We start from the raw sequence: 12,444 nt of genomic DNA, 5'->3' as shown, positions 1-12,444 counted from the left end.
AATGACATGGATAGTATCAGCTAACAATTAAGCAAAAAACAGCAACCAGAACTAGAAAAAATAAAGGTTCCTCAACTGAGTACTTATCTTTTCAGATGTCTTTGGCATGGACCAGAACCAGCAAGCTGATGTTCAACTGGTGGCAGAGAAGTTCTGAGGTCTGTACATGCAGACGTCACATTTATGGCCCACAGTTTATGGTACCTACCTGTGACGTCCCACACACCATACAGCAGCCAGGCTAAGCTTTTGTGTATGGGCCAGATGTTTGGGTCACCTCAAGCAGAGGTTCTCTCTCATGTTTAGAATACTGAAACACGAGAATAGAAGGATATTAACTGTTACTCCTGCAGATCAGTCATTGAATCACTGTCGTCTGACTGCACCGTGTGCTTCTCAGCAGAGCCACATTCTTCACAGCTGCAATCTGGATATTCAGAGGAATGAGAAAGATATGAAATGGGACAAGAATCACACATGCCATGCAAGCATAAGTATGACAATTCCATTACAGAGAATATGAAGACATTCTTGCTGCTCCTGGTAGAAGATAGGGAAGTGGAAGTCACAGATGCTGTGTACACATTCCTGCTACAGTCACAGATGCTGTGCACACATTCCTGCTGCACCTGAGGGAAGGTGGGAGTTGGGACACTCACAGATGCTGTGCAAACCTTCCTGTTACTACTAGAAGACGGTAGGGTGGGTGCAGTCACCGACACTGTGCACAAATTCCTGTTGTTGCTGAGAGAAGGTGGGGACAAGAAACAACTGTGCCACATTCCTGCAGCACCTGGGTAAGGAAAGGTTGTAGGAGAAAAAGATTCTGTGCACACATTCCTGCTGCTTCTGGGAAATAATAGGGTGGCATATATATATTTACAATGTAACCTAGTATCGAAGAAATGCAGCCTTCCAGCCTTAAGGGTATTACACACTTTCCTTTAGGAAGAACAAACCAAAAAAGGAAAAACTAGTTGTGCAGGAATGACATCAGTAATGTAATCTGAGCTTGAATCCTGTTTTCTTATTTTTAATAAGTAATCTCTGTCGTATCCCCGAAGTCTCAAAACAACCCACTAAACAAGTGCAGTGGGTCCAAAAACAAAACAGTGTAAGAAACTTCTGTGTGGAAGATTTTCAGTCCATATATCTCTAGTTAATCATAGTATATTAATCAGATCAGACAATAGTAGTAGAATAGCGAACTTAAACTTGTCAAGTAAAAAAAAAATAAAATAATAAAAAAATATATAATTGTACAGAATTACTAAGTATTCAAAAGTAATCCAAGCAAGGCAGGCAGTCTGTTTCCAGTCAAAAATCCTTTATTAAGTACACAGACTATTTTCGACTGGAAACAGACTGCCTGTCTTGCTTGGAATAATTTTGAATACTTAGTAATTCTGTACAATTATATATTTTTTATTTATTTATTTTTTGACTTAAGATGAGTTTAAGTTCGCTACTTCTACTACTTTTGTCTGATCTGACTAATATACAGTGATTAACTAGCGATATATAAATATATAAATAATCAAAAAAAAAAAAAAAAACTACAATGTTTTTTCTTTAATTTCTCATATAAACTATGTGTGCAACATAACCTTTGTATAATCTGTATGTGGAATATAATCTTTGTATAATCTGTATGTGGAGCTTTTCTCCCCAGGACTCCATTGAAAATGGGTTCTTTAGGTCCAATGGACTATCCTGGTTAAACAACTGCAAATAAATAAATAAATAAATATGGACTGAAAATCTTCCACTCAGAGAAGTTTCTTACAGTTTTCTTATTTTTAATAAGAATACAAAGTGATCTTTGACACAGATCTTACATTAAAAGTTATGACAACAGTCTGTTTTAGTAATTCATATGTTTGTCATTCCGTTCCCTATATACAGGCAAACACACACACACACACACACACACACACACACACACACACACACACACACACACACACACATGCACATGCACACACGCAGACACATATATGTATATATATAAATCATCATCATCATCAACTTTCTTTTCCAATTTTCCACATGGGGTTAAAGTGTACTGTCAACTGTTGCCATCTTTCTTGATTTAATGCAGCTCTCCTAACTTCTTTGACAATTATGCCTGACTGCCGCAGGTCTTTTCTCATACAGTCTATCTCTTTTCTGGGTGCCCTCATTTCCCGACCTGTTTACTTATGTAGTCCATCACCGGTATGAACAACAGTAGGGTCAGAGTTGAACCCTGATGCACACTCACTCCCACAGGAGAACTCCTCTGTGACTCTAACCACTTTTACTACTTGTTTCATTGGGCCCTTGCATATACCCTGCAGTAATTCTGCCAATGTTTTTGAAACTATGCTTAACATATGAGGCCATGTCAAACCCAGAGCTGTTGGACATGCTACACTTAAAGAAATCTCAATCCCTCTGAGCCACATGCTCCAGGGATCTAAACCTTGTCACCACAATGAACAAAACGTGCTGGAGGGATAGGTTCCTGACCCAGACACTCCCCAGACTCTGGAACAGACTGCCCTTACATGTCAAGCACAGCACCTCTTTGGCCCTCTTCAAAAGGAACCTTGATGATTGGATGGGAGATAGGAAATTCACCCCAGGGATCATGTCAGTCACCCTGCTAGACAGGGGTCCAGGGAAGTAAATATTGTGTGAAGAAATAGCCAGGAAATTGTTATGGGTAGGCTTGTATAGAGCCTAGGGCTGACAGCCTAGTACCAACCTATGAACCAATGAACTATGAACTATTGCAGGTCTGCCTAAGTCAGCTTTCTTGGAACCCTGTCATATTTTTTCTCCAAGTCTAGGACTGCTCAGTTGGACTCTTTCCTCATCTCTAACTTCTTTTCAACTATCTGTCTCACTGCAAAAATCAGGTCAGTTGTGATCCATTGTGTTCTGAATCTAGACTGCTCATCTCTTATATTACTTTCTACTGCTCTGCATTTTCCTTTATCCATAACCCTCCCCAGAATGTTCATGCAGTGTGACAGGAGTCTGATTCCTCTATACTTCCCATAGTTGCGAATGGCCTATTTGTTTTTGTACACTTAGTTTGCTTATTCTCTAGTCATCCGGGATATGCCTTTCTCTGCATACTGCCATGAGTACCTTCTGGACCCATTTCACCCCTAACTCACCCAATATCTTGATACTATCTGCCATGACCTTCTAAGCCTGCTGCTTTCCCTGTCTTCATTTTCATTAGTGCTGTTCTTAATTCCTCTAAGGTGGGCTCCTCTTCTTTTTCTTTCATTGTAGACTATGTCTGAAGCAGTACACCTTCTGTGAGGTTTTCTTCATTCAGAAATTGTTGGAAGATCTCCTTCCATCTGCCTTTCATGTCCTGTGGACTAGTGAGTAGGTTGTTGTGGACATCTCTTATGAAGGGTGTTTGATGACTATCGTCTATATTTTCTGTCTTTGCCTTGCAATCTGATATAGTTTCTTTGCGCTGTCTGCTGAGTCACTTTCTAGAAGCTGGTAGATTCCTCTGATGCCTTGTTATTCACTTTTGCAACTGCTCTTTTAGCCTGTTTGATAGTCAACCACTATTCCTTCTTAACCTGGCCTGTCTTTTCTATCTTCCACTTTTTTCTGTACTCCTTCCTTTTGATGACTTACTGGACTTCTGCATTTTGTCACCAGATTTCCTTATGTACCTTATTTCCATACCTCACTCGGTTGCATATCTGCTGTGTAGTCCTTACACATGCTGTTTTGAGGTGCAGTCATTCTTCTTTGACTCTACCTATTTCCTCTTCTTCCAGAGGTGCTAGAGCCCTGAGTATTTCCATGAACTCTTGTGCTCTCTTTTCAGTCTACTTCTAGGTCTTCAGTCTTGTTGCTATTGACCTTAGAGCCTTCTCTGACCACTGCTTGCATCTGATTGTGACAATGAGTGGTTTATGCTGTGGACCCACTATTTCACTGAGGATGTCTTTGCAATTGCTGAGTCTACCTCACTGCTGTTTCCTTACTAGTGGGAAGTCTACCCAAGTTGCATAGTCTGTCTTGCTGAACCATCTGTTGGCCACCATTAGGCCATTTGTAAAACAGAAGTCTAGAAAGTGTGTGTGTGTGTGTGTGTGTGTGTGTGTGTGTGTGTGTGTGTGTGTGTGTGTACATTAATCTAGTCAGGATGCAAGCTGTCAATGGAGCTCAAAAGTAAGTTTTTTTGTTTTTTTTTTTTGGAGGAAGGCTACCCTCTCTACCCCTATACCCACTATACATTAATCACATGGTTGCAGAAACACGAAGAAGGAAAAAGTGTACCAAAGGCACCATTGCCCATGTAGTCCTAGAAACCACAATGATGGTGATGTCCTCTTGAAAAAAGTATTTAGCAAGTACAACATTAATGAGATGGGACTCTGCAAATAGATCCTTGGGGATCTGTGGCATGTGGAAGTGTAGAGAAACTGTTATAATTTCATTTCCCCTAAACAGACTGTTTATATTTCTTAGGTATTTTACTTAACAACTTAACACTCAGCTCTAAGACACATCTGAAATATTCCATAAAATAGACAGAGATGCATGCTAAGACATCACATATTGTTATTTAGTTAAAAGAGTCATTAATAAAAAATACTTTCTTAGAAAATCTATGCATTTTGGTGTGTAAGCATGTCTTTCATTTCTAGCCATGGTTAATGCAGAGGCCATATAGCAACAGTATCTGGATAACAGGGTAAGATTCAGTAATCATTGCCTTGCAGAGAAATTGTGCAGGTCTCTCTTATTTCATAGGTTCATAGGTTCATACTAGGCTAGCTGCCCTTGCAAGCCATTTTAAGCCTAGCCAATTATCCCCTGTGAGATTCAAACCCTGTACCTTGTGTTTGTAAGGCAAACACCTTAACCATTATGTTGCCACTGTGGGGCCTGCCACAGTAAATCAGCATCATGCACATCTTGATCTATGCTGAAAACTACTGTATTCCAAAATAAATATACACTTTACATATTAATTATCAGTAAAATAATTTGCACACTGCTAGCATATGGAGACTCCAAATAGTTCATAGATATGCGCACATGCATGCGTGATATGGAAGAAAAGTCTGGTAACCTACTTCTGTTTCCCCTCTGCCTTGCCTTGAAAGCTGTAGATAGTGGTGGTCACTCTAGGAGTCGGCTGTGACTCATAAGAGAGGGGGTGAACAAAAGTATAGCAAAACATTTAGAATTTACCAGACAATACACCAAACTAAATGTTAGCAGGAGAATAATTTTATAATAATTTATATTGCTTGTATATAAACCATTCTCTAATTATGGACACGTTTACTGGAACAATCTATCTAATGTAATTGCTTCCAAACATTACAACTATTTAAAAACACATTAAAGCTTAATTTCCAAGAATAATTTAAATGTACCTGCTTTATAGACTCAAAGCTGAATAAGATCATATTAAGAATCTTTAAAATTTCCTTCCTTCAACTTTTATTCTATACTTCACATTTAAACAACAAGCTCAGAATTATCTTTCTGCTTTTGCAAACACATCACAGACTCGGCTTTCTTGTTTCTTGCTCAACATTAAATTCTCGTAATTTCTCTGCATAAGAATGTTCTGTGTATACTTTACCACTGACTAAGTTACTTCATGTATGTTCTAATTAAGATATGCTTATGTTCACAGGTAAATATATCGTTACTCAGCCGAGAGGCATGTTAAGCTTTTACCCTGAACTTACCCCAAATTTGGCAAAATATTACTGACGAGTCAATACTCAAAGGAATTTTTGCGTTATGAAATAGGCTTGTACATGTCAACCATTCATAGGCTGCCCCTGTCCATTGGAGACATAGGTGCCACACCAGGGATAAAGTTCCCACCCACTGGTCCAAGTTACATTTGAATAGGGTTAAGCATGAGCTTTGCTTCACATGGATGGAAAGCCTGTTCCAGAGAAGGAGTAATCTTTGAGACACATACCTGTCCCTTCAACATGTCCTGTTTATGCCACAGATGAGGTTTAGATCCTAGATGCTATTTATGACATTTTATTGATTCTTTTCCTGCTTTGCTATACACATTTTGGTTAATATAAACTGCTGTTTTTTGTGTCTTTCTTATATTCCTGAATACCTCTGTACTTCTAATCAGTTCAAGTCAGTGTTTTATGTTTCTACCTTGTAGGCTGAGTTGTGGTTGAAAACAGTCCTTGCTCAATCCATTTACCTTGTCAACAAACAGACAAAGATACAGGCAAATGAAGATATAAACAATAAATGAATAAAATTACTTTATATAAAACATTACCTGTCTGCAATATACACCCTCTCTTTAAAATCTGAAACAATTGTTATCCCTTTCGTTATTTGTGTCTGGATCAACTAAGTAAAACATTTTGCTTAAGAAAATAGGAAAAATCATCAACAAAGTAGACATCTCAGATATACCAGACAATTTACAGATTTACATACCGGTATATAACATATTATTTTAATAAAATTAATAGCACAACATTAGAAATAGTTTCATAAAGAACCTATGCATTTTGGCATGCAAGCATAGTTCTGTTTTCTGGTCACTGATGCTGAAAAGGCCTTGTAGCAACAGTAAATGTACAGCTGGCAAAAGCCTTGTAAGCACTGCCTTGCAGGCATTTTTGTGCAGGCCTCACTTATCTGACAGGTGCTATGACTGTGAGGCCTCTAACACAGTAAACTGACACCATGTACATGGTGATCAATGCTGAAAGCCAGTATATTCTAAAATATTTATTTTATATTTTAATTACCACTGAGAAAAAACATGCACACAGTCAACACAAATATGAATAAACATCTAAAACATGTTAGACTATATACATACCTGGATGTTTATCAGCAGAATAATTTATATTGTATATAAAAAAAGCAGTCTGTATGTATGTACGTACGTATATCTTTGTATGTATGTATGTATATAAGACATACTTAAACTTTTTTACCTGCACTACATACACTTTCTTTAAAATCTCTTTGCTGTTTGGGGCTAGCATTACAATAGAAATTATAGAAATACATGTAAAGTCTTTATTAATAGAAGAGTGTTTGATCAAAGAGCACCTCTGGACAAAATGAGAGCAGTCATGAGGATACACATCATGAAAAATGTTTTAGATGCAAGTTGTTAGATTTAAGATTCACAAATCTGACAAACTGGTAGAGGTGGTGATTACTTTAGTTATGCATGCTGTTAAGTGCACAACGAGGCCCGAATAGTTTGGAAGAAGTGGAGAGCAATTTAATGCTAGAAGTGTTTATTCAAAAGATTCCAGGCCTGGCTGGAGACATCAAGCTTTATGCCTGTGGAAAGGAGACATTATCGAGCTTGCTGTTCTCTTGCTACTGGATAAAAACAAGCTGTTACAGCCCAAAACAAGAAGGGAATGATGAACGTGTTTGTAGCAAGTCACAAGAACAGGACAAAAGGAAGATGATAGCACAAAAGATCAGGTGCAAGAAAAGTAAACATAGGGATAATGAGATAAAGCAAAAGGAGGGTAGACTACAATTTATATGTTTCCATTGTAAACAGGGAGGTCATTCAAAGCAGAGTTTCTAGGATTATCTGTTGAAATGAAATTTTAGTACCCAGTCGGACCTTCCTGGTAATCAAATGTAAAAATAAATATATAACTAGGAAACCTGGATGATTATTTATAAAGTCACACCAGTTTTGACTGGCCTAGCCCTCCTTGAGAGAGGAGGTACAGTCTATGGTGACAAATGGCAAAGGGTAATGGTTGCAAGACTTTGCAGCCTTGAACTTCCATTGATTCCTATGGTTGTTATTGTAAGACAATCAACAATGCCTGTTCCATTGCATATGTTGTTTTTTTGAGACATAAAGTGGCACAGTTTTTCAAGACTCTAAATAAAATCTTCATACATATGACATACTTGCATATTATAATGGCAAAAGCCCAGACAGAATAAATATACTGTATGCTATCATGTGATATTTATCCATATGAGGACTGTGCATAGCTTTCTCTTAAGCTACCAGATGAATTATATAAATGTATTTGTTTTATGTAAAGCACATCAAAATCTGAAGTATTCTAAACTCTAGATAGAGGCTATATTTAATACGGATGGTTTAAGCAGATTATCATTTTTTTAGAATAATAATGTTGTTCCTTTAAAAGCAAAAAAAGGTTTGTTTTTGAAAATTGGAAAAATTTAAAGCAGAGGAATTTGTCTAGTTCCAACCTCACCACCACAAGTGTTGAGGAAAAAATAAAAAAAACAGAGAAACTAGTAGTCTTAAAACTTCATTGATGAGCTCAGTCACAATATTTTCTAAACATCTGGAGACCCAGGTAGTGTTCCACTGCAACAAGCCTGTATTTGTCAAAGACAAGTGATCCTTAGTAACAAAATGAATGCAGGACATCATTATTCTTTCAGGAAAACTTGGCTAGACTTAGAACCCTCCCCCCACCCGGGTCATTAACCTAGTAACAGTCTATGACTCTGTGACTCTGTGTGGTGTATAAATTTGTAAAGTTTAGAAAGATGAAGATCTGTACATGATATTTACACAAGCAAGAGTAATAGGTTGTCTTCTGCAGAACTTAGTAATAAAACAAAGTCAAATGTACTAGTGTCTCAATAATATTTTACTTTCAGGTGCTTGGTTTCCTTCTGTCAAATAATTTGTATAACTTTTTTTGCAAATCTGGGAATCCTCTTCATTTGATCATATGAAGGCTTATTTTTTTCACAGCTCATCTGTGTAACTATGATAAGAAGTACTTCATAAGCTATTTCTACATTAAATATTGTTTATAGAATGCCTGCTAATGTGATAAATACAAAAATTAGCATTGAATTTGAATAAAGTTCTTATTTTCATCCAGTTGGGCTTTGCCCAAAAAAGTCAATAGTGTATGCAAATAAATATTTAGAATTTATACTTCATTATGCAGACTATAACAATAAAAAATCTGTGAAAAATTGATTTAATGTTGTTTTTCTTTCGGCTTTTCCCAGTTAGGGGTCACCACAGTGGAACTCTGGTCCGCTAATGATTGGCAGTGGATTTTTATGGTGCCGGGTTGCCAGTCGGACACCCAACCTTCAAAGAAGGCACACCCATTCACACATGCACCTACCTGCATGTCTTTAAATGTCACTCGACCACGGGGAGGACGTACAGACTCCACTTAGAAGGCGGCCCAGCCGAGAATCGAATGGGAGAACCTCTTGCGGTGAGGCAACAACGCTAACTGCTGCACCACCGCAGCCTATGTAAAATTGATTTAATAAAATTAGATATTTCAATAGTTTATCATTTAAATTGAAATTATATATGGGACGTTCTCAAGTATTATTCTTTTCCTCAAGATTTGATTGTTACTGTTTCCAAACTGTATGCATTTTCTTAAACTCAGTTTAAGATAAGTAATGCCATTACTTTGAAAACTGAAGTTAGGAATAATGTCATACAAGGCTAACCATTATAGGTTACTTTATATGTTATTGCAATAAACCCATTGTTATATAAACTGGAACATTGTTTAATACCACTTAAAATGGATTACAGTATCGACTGATTGCTAGTTGATAGTATGGTTTTAATTTCCTGTTAATACAATACAGATATATTGAAACCTCAAAGACAAGTACAACTAGCCCAAATTATAGTTAGATATGTTTGATTATAACAAATCCAAAAGAATTTCTCTATACATGCACTCATATGATGGATGGATATCAGATATTTGTCATTAATAAATTTATTTACAATTCAAGGGCAAACTTCTGAACCACTATAGGTAAAAGAAAAAGGTCCACAAGGCTTTGTTCTGGGTGCCTTCTTATTTAATATAGTCTTTGCAACAATTTCAACAGGTAACAAGTATTGGATGAACAATTATGCAGATGACGGCAAGCTAGAAAACATTGCAAATGCAAATAAGTTTAGTGGCATTGATAGTCATTTAGTTGAAATAGCAAAATGGGCTGAGAAATCTGGTATTAAATTTATCTTGAATAAATGTACCATTACATCTACTACTAATACTCCAAAGTGTTCCATTAGAAGAGTTAGAAATGACATTGCCACTCACTGGTGCTTAAACTAAGGAACTAATTTCTTTAATTGTTAAAAGTGGGGTGTATGTCTTCACATTATTTACTTTATTTTACTTATTATCACTCTAAAGTATTTTATAAAGTATTTACTATAAATTAATGAATTATAAATTGACTGTAGTTTTAAACTTCCTTGTTTTAGTCTAGACTATGTAACCAATGTGGTGATCATTTTATGACCATATGACATTTTTTGATCTTATAAGAATTGTTTATTTTGGTTTCTAGATGTTTACCTGCTGAAGCTGATGTGAAAGCTGTTTTAGCTTGTAACACAATCAATTAAATATGTATCTGTATTCATTACAACTGTCTTTGCTTGGTTGCATAACAACCAGTTTGGATATTCTCTGTAGTGGCTGACATCTTTGTCTTGATTGCTAAGAATTATATGAATATAAATAATTGTGAGTAATAACAAATATAACTGGTCGTTTTCAAATCATGCCAGTCAGATTGTGTCTAAAATAATGTGACAACTATTTTGTAATGAAAAACATGTCTTTTGGTATATGGTTAAGTTATAAATGTACAATTAAACCCATCCTAGAATGTAATGCTTTTTGGAGATCCACTAGAGGACCTTTGATTAGATTAAAATCAGTCCAGAGAAATTTTATGAAGAAAATAATGACCTAGAAGTATTACAGGGATAAAGGAAGATGCCAATAGTTGAATTTGTTTACAGTTCATTACCATTATTTTAGAGGAAAAATTATACTAGCATATAATGCAGCTAGCAATTAAATGTTATAAGTAATATAAAATCTAGAAACAAATCCAATTATCCATTTACAACCAATTTTTCCATATAGTGTCAGGATGCCACTTCAACAGTGATAATCATCTAGAACCAAGGTTCTTGATTATACTAAAACTCATAAGCATAGTAATTGCATGTTTAAGATAAAAGGATTTAAGATTATCCCAAGAGGATTATATATAATACAGAAAATACCTATTCTATGGAACAAGTTGTCATTTTAATATATGAATGACCTAAATATTAACTGTTTTTTTAAGAACAAATAAGAAGCATAAGCAGGTTTACATTTTGAGCAATCAGCAATCTAGGGTGACTTTAGGGCTAGAATGCTGCAATCAGACCTTATGCACTTATTTTTAGGATATTACATATATAGAAGTAAGCATAAATATATTTCTGAAACTTAAGATGATCTTCTAACAAAAATAAGGAATGGACCTAATGGACTCCATGACTGGAGGAACTCCCTGGTCAACCTCAGTAAGAAGCTGAGATCCCTCATAAAATCCTCCAAAGCTAGTTAGGAAAACAAAATTGCCACTGACTCTAAAGACAACCACAAAGCATTCTATAGCTATGTCAGGAAACTCAATTGCAACACACAGATCTGCTCTGAGTTACAGCACAATGGCACTAAATATACAGAACCAAAGGATATTGCCAACATCCTGGCAGACAGGTTCAGTGCTAACTTTACCCCATCTCACCCCCTAGAGGGCCCATCTCTATACTGGAAGAATGCAAAGTTCTTGTAATTACGGCTGCACAGGTAAAAAACACACTCTCCAAAGCCAAGAACACAGCATCCATAGGACCTGACAATATCCCAGGCTGTGTTCTACATGAACTACAGAATGAACTGGCACCCTACCTAAGTACCATGTTCAATCATAGCCTCACCTCAGGCTTTGTGCCCACTGAATGGCACACCACAACGGTTATCCCACTCCACAAAGGGGGAGCCATGATGGACCCTGGGAACTACCGCCCCATTAGCCTGATGAACCTGGTCTGCAAGGCCATGGAACATATCATCATGGAACTCATAAACAAAGACATTGGTAATCTCCAAACTCTGGACCCTACCCAGTTCGGATTTGTAAAAGGCAGATCATGTTTCCTAAACCTGACTGACTTCTTTGAAGCAGTCACCAAAGCCATAGATGAGGGTAAGGTGGTTCACAGCTTATCTATATCTCGCCAAGGCTTTTGACACCATCCCCCCTCTGGAATTATAGATAAGCTCACTAAACTAGGTATAAATCCCTATGTCACAAGATGCGTTGCCAACTGGTTCATGGACAGAACCCACACTATGAAAGTAGCAGACTCCAAATCTGACTTCAGACCAGTGACATGTGGAATACCACAGGGTTCAGTCCTGGATCCTCTCCTGTTTGGTATCTACTTCTCTGAAGTACAGGCTAACACAGGAGGTCTTTGGCTAACAAAGTTTGCAGATGACTGCAAACTAGGAACCATAATCGAAACTCCTAATGATGTGGACATACTACAAAAGGGCCTCACTGAGACAGATGCCTGGTGTCAAA

The sequence above is a fragment of the Protopterus annectens genome, chromosome 2.part1, assembly GCF_019279795.1.
Source record: "Protopterus annectens isolate FY-2018-M chromosome 2.part1, PAN1.0, whole genome shotgun sequence".
Classification (NCBI taxonomy): Eukaryota; Metazoa; Chordata; order Ceratodontiformes; family Protopteridae; genus Protopterus; species Protopterus annectens.
This window is presented reverse-complemented; position numbering follows the sequence as displayed.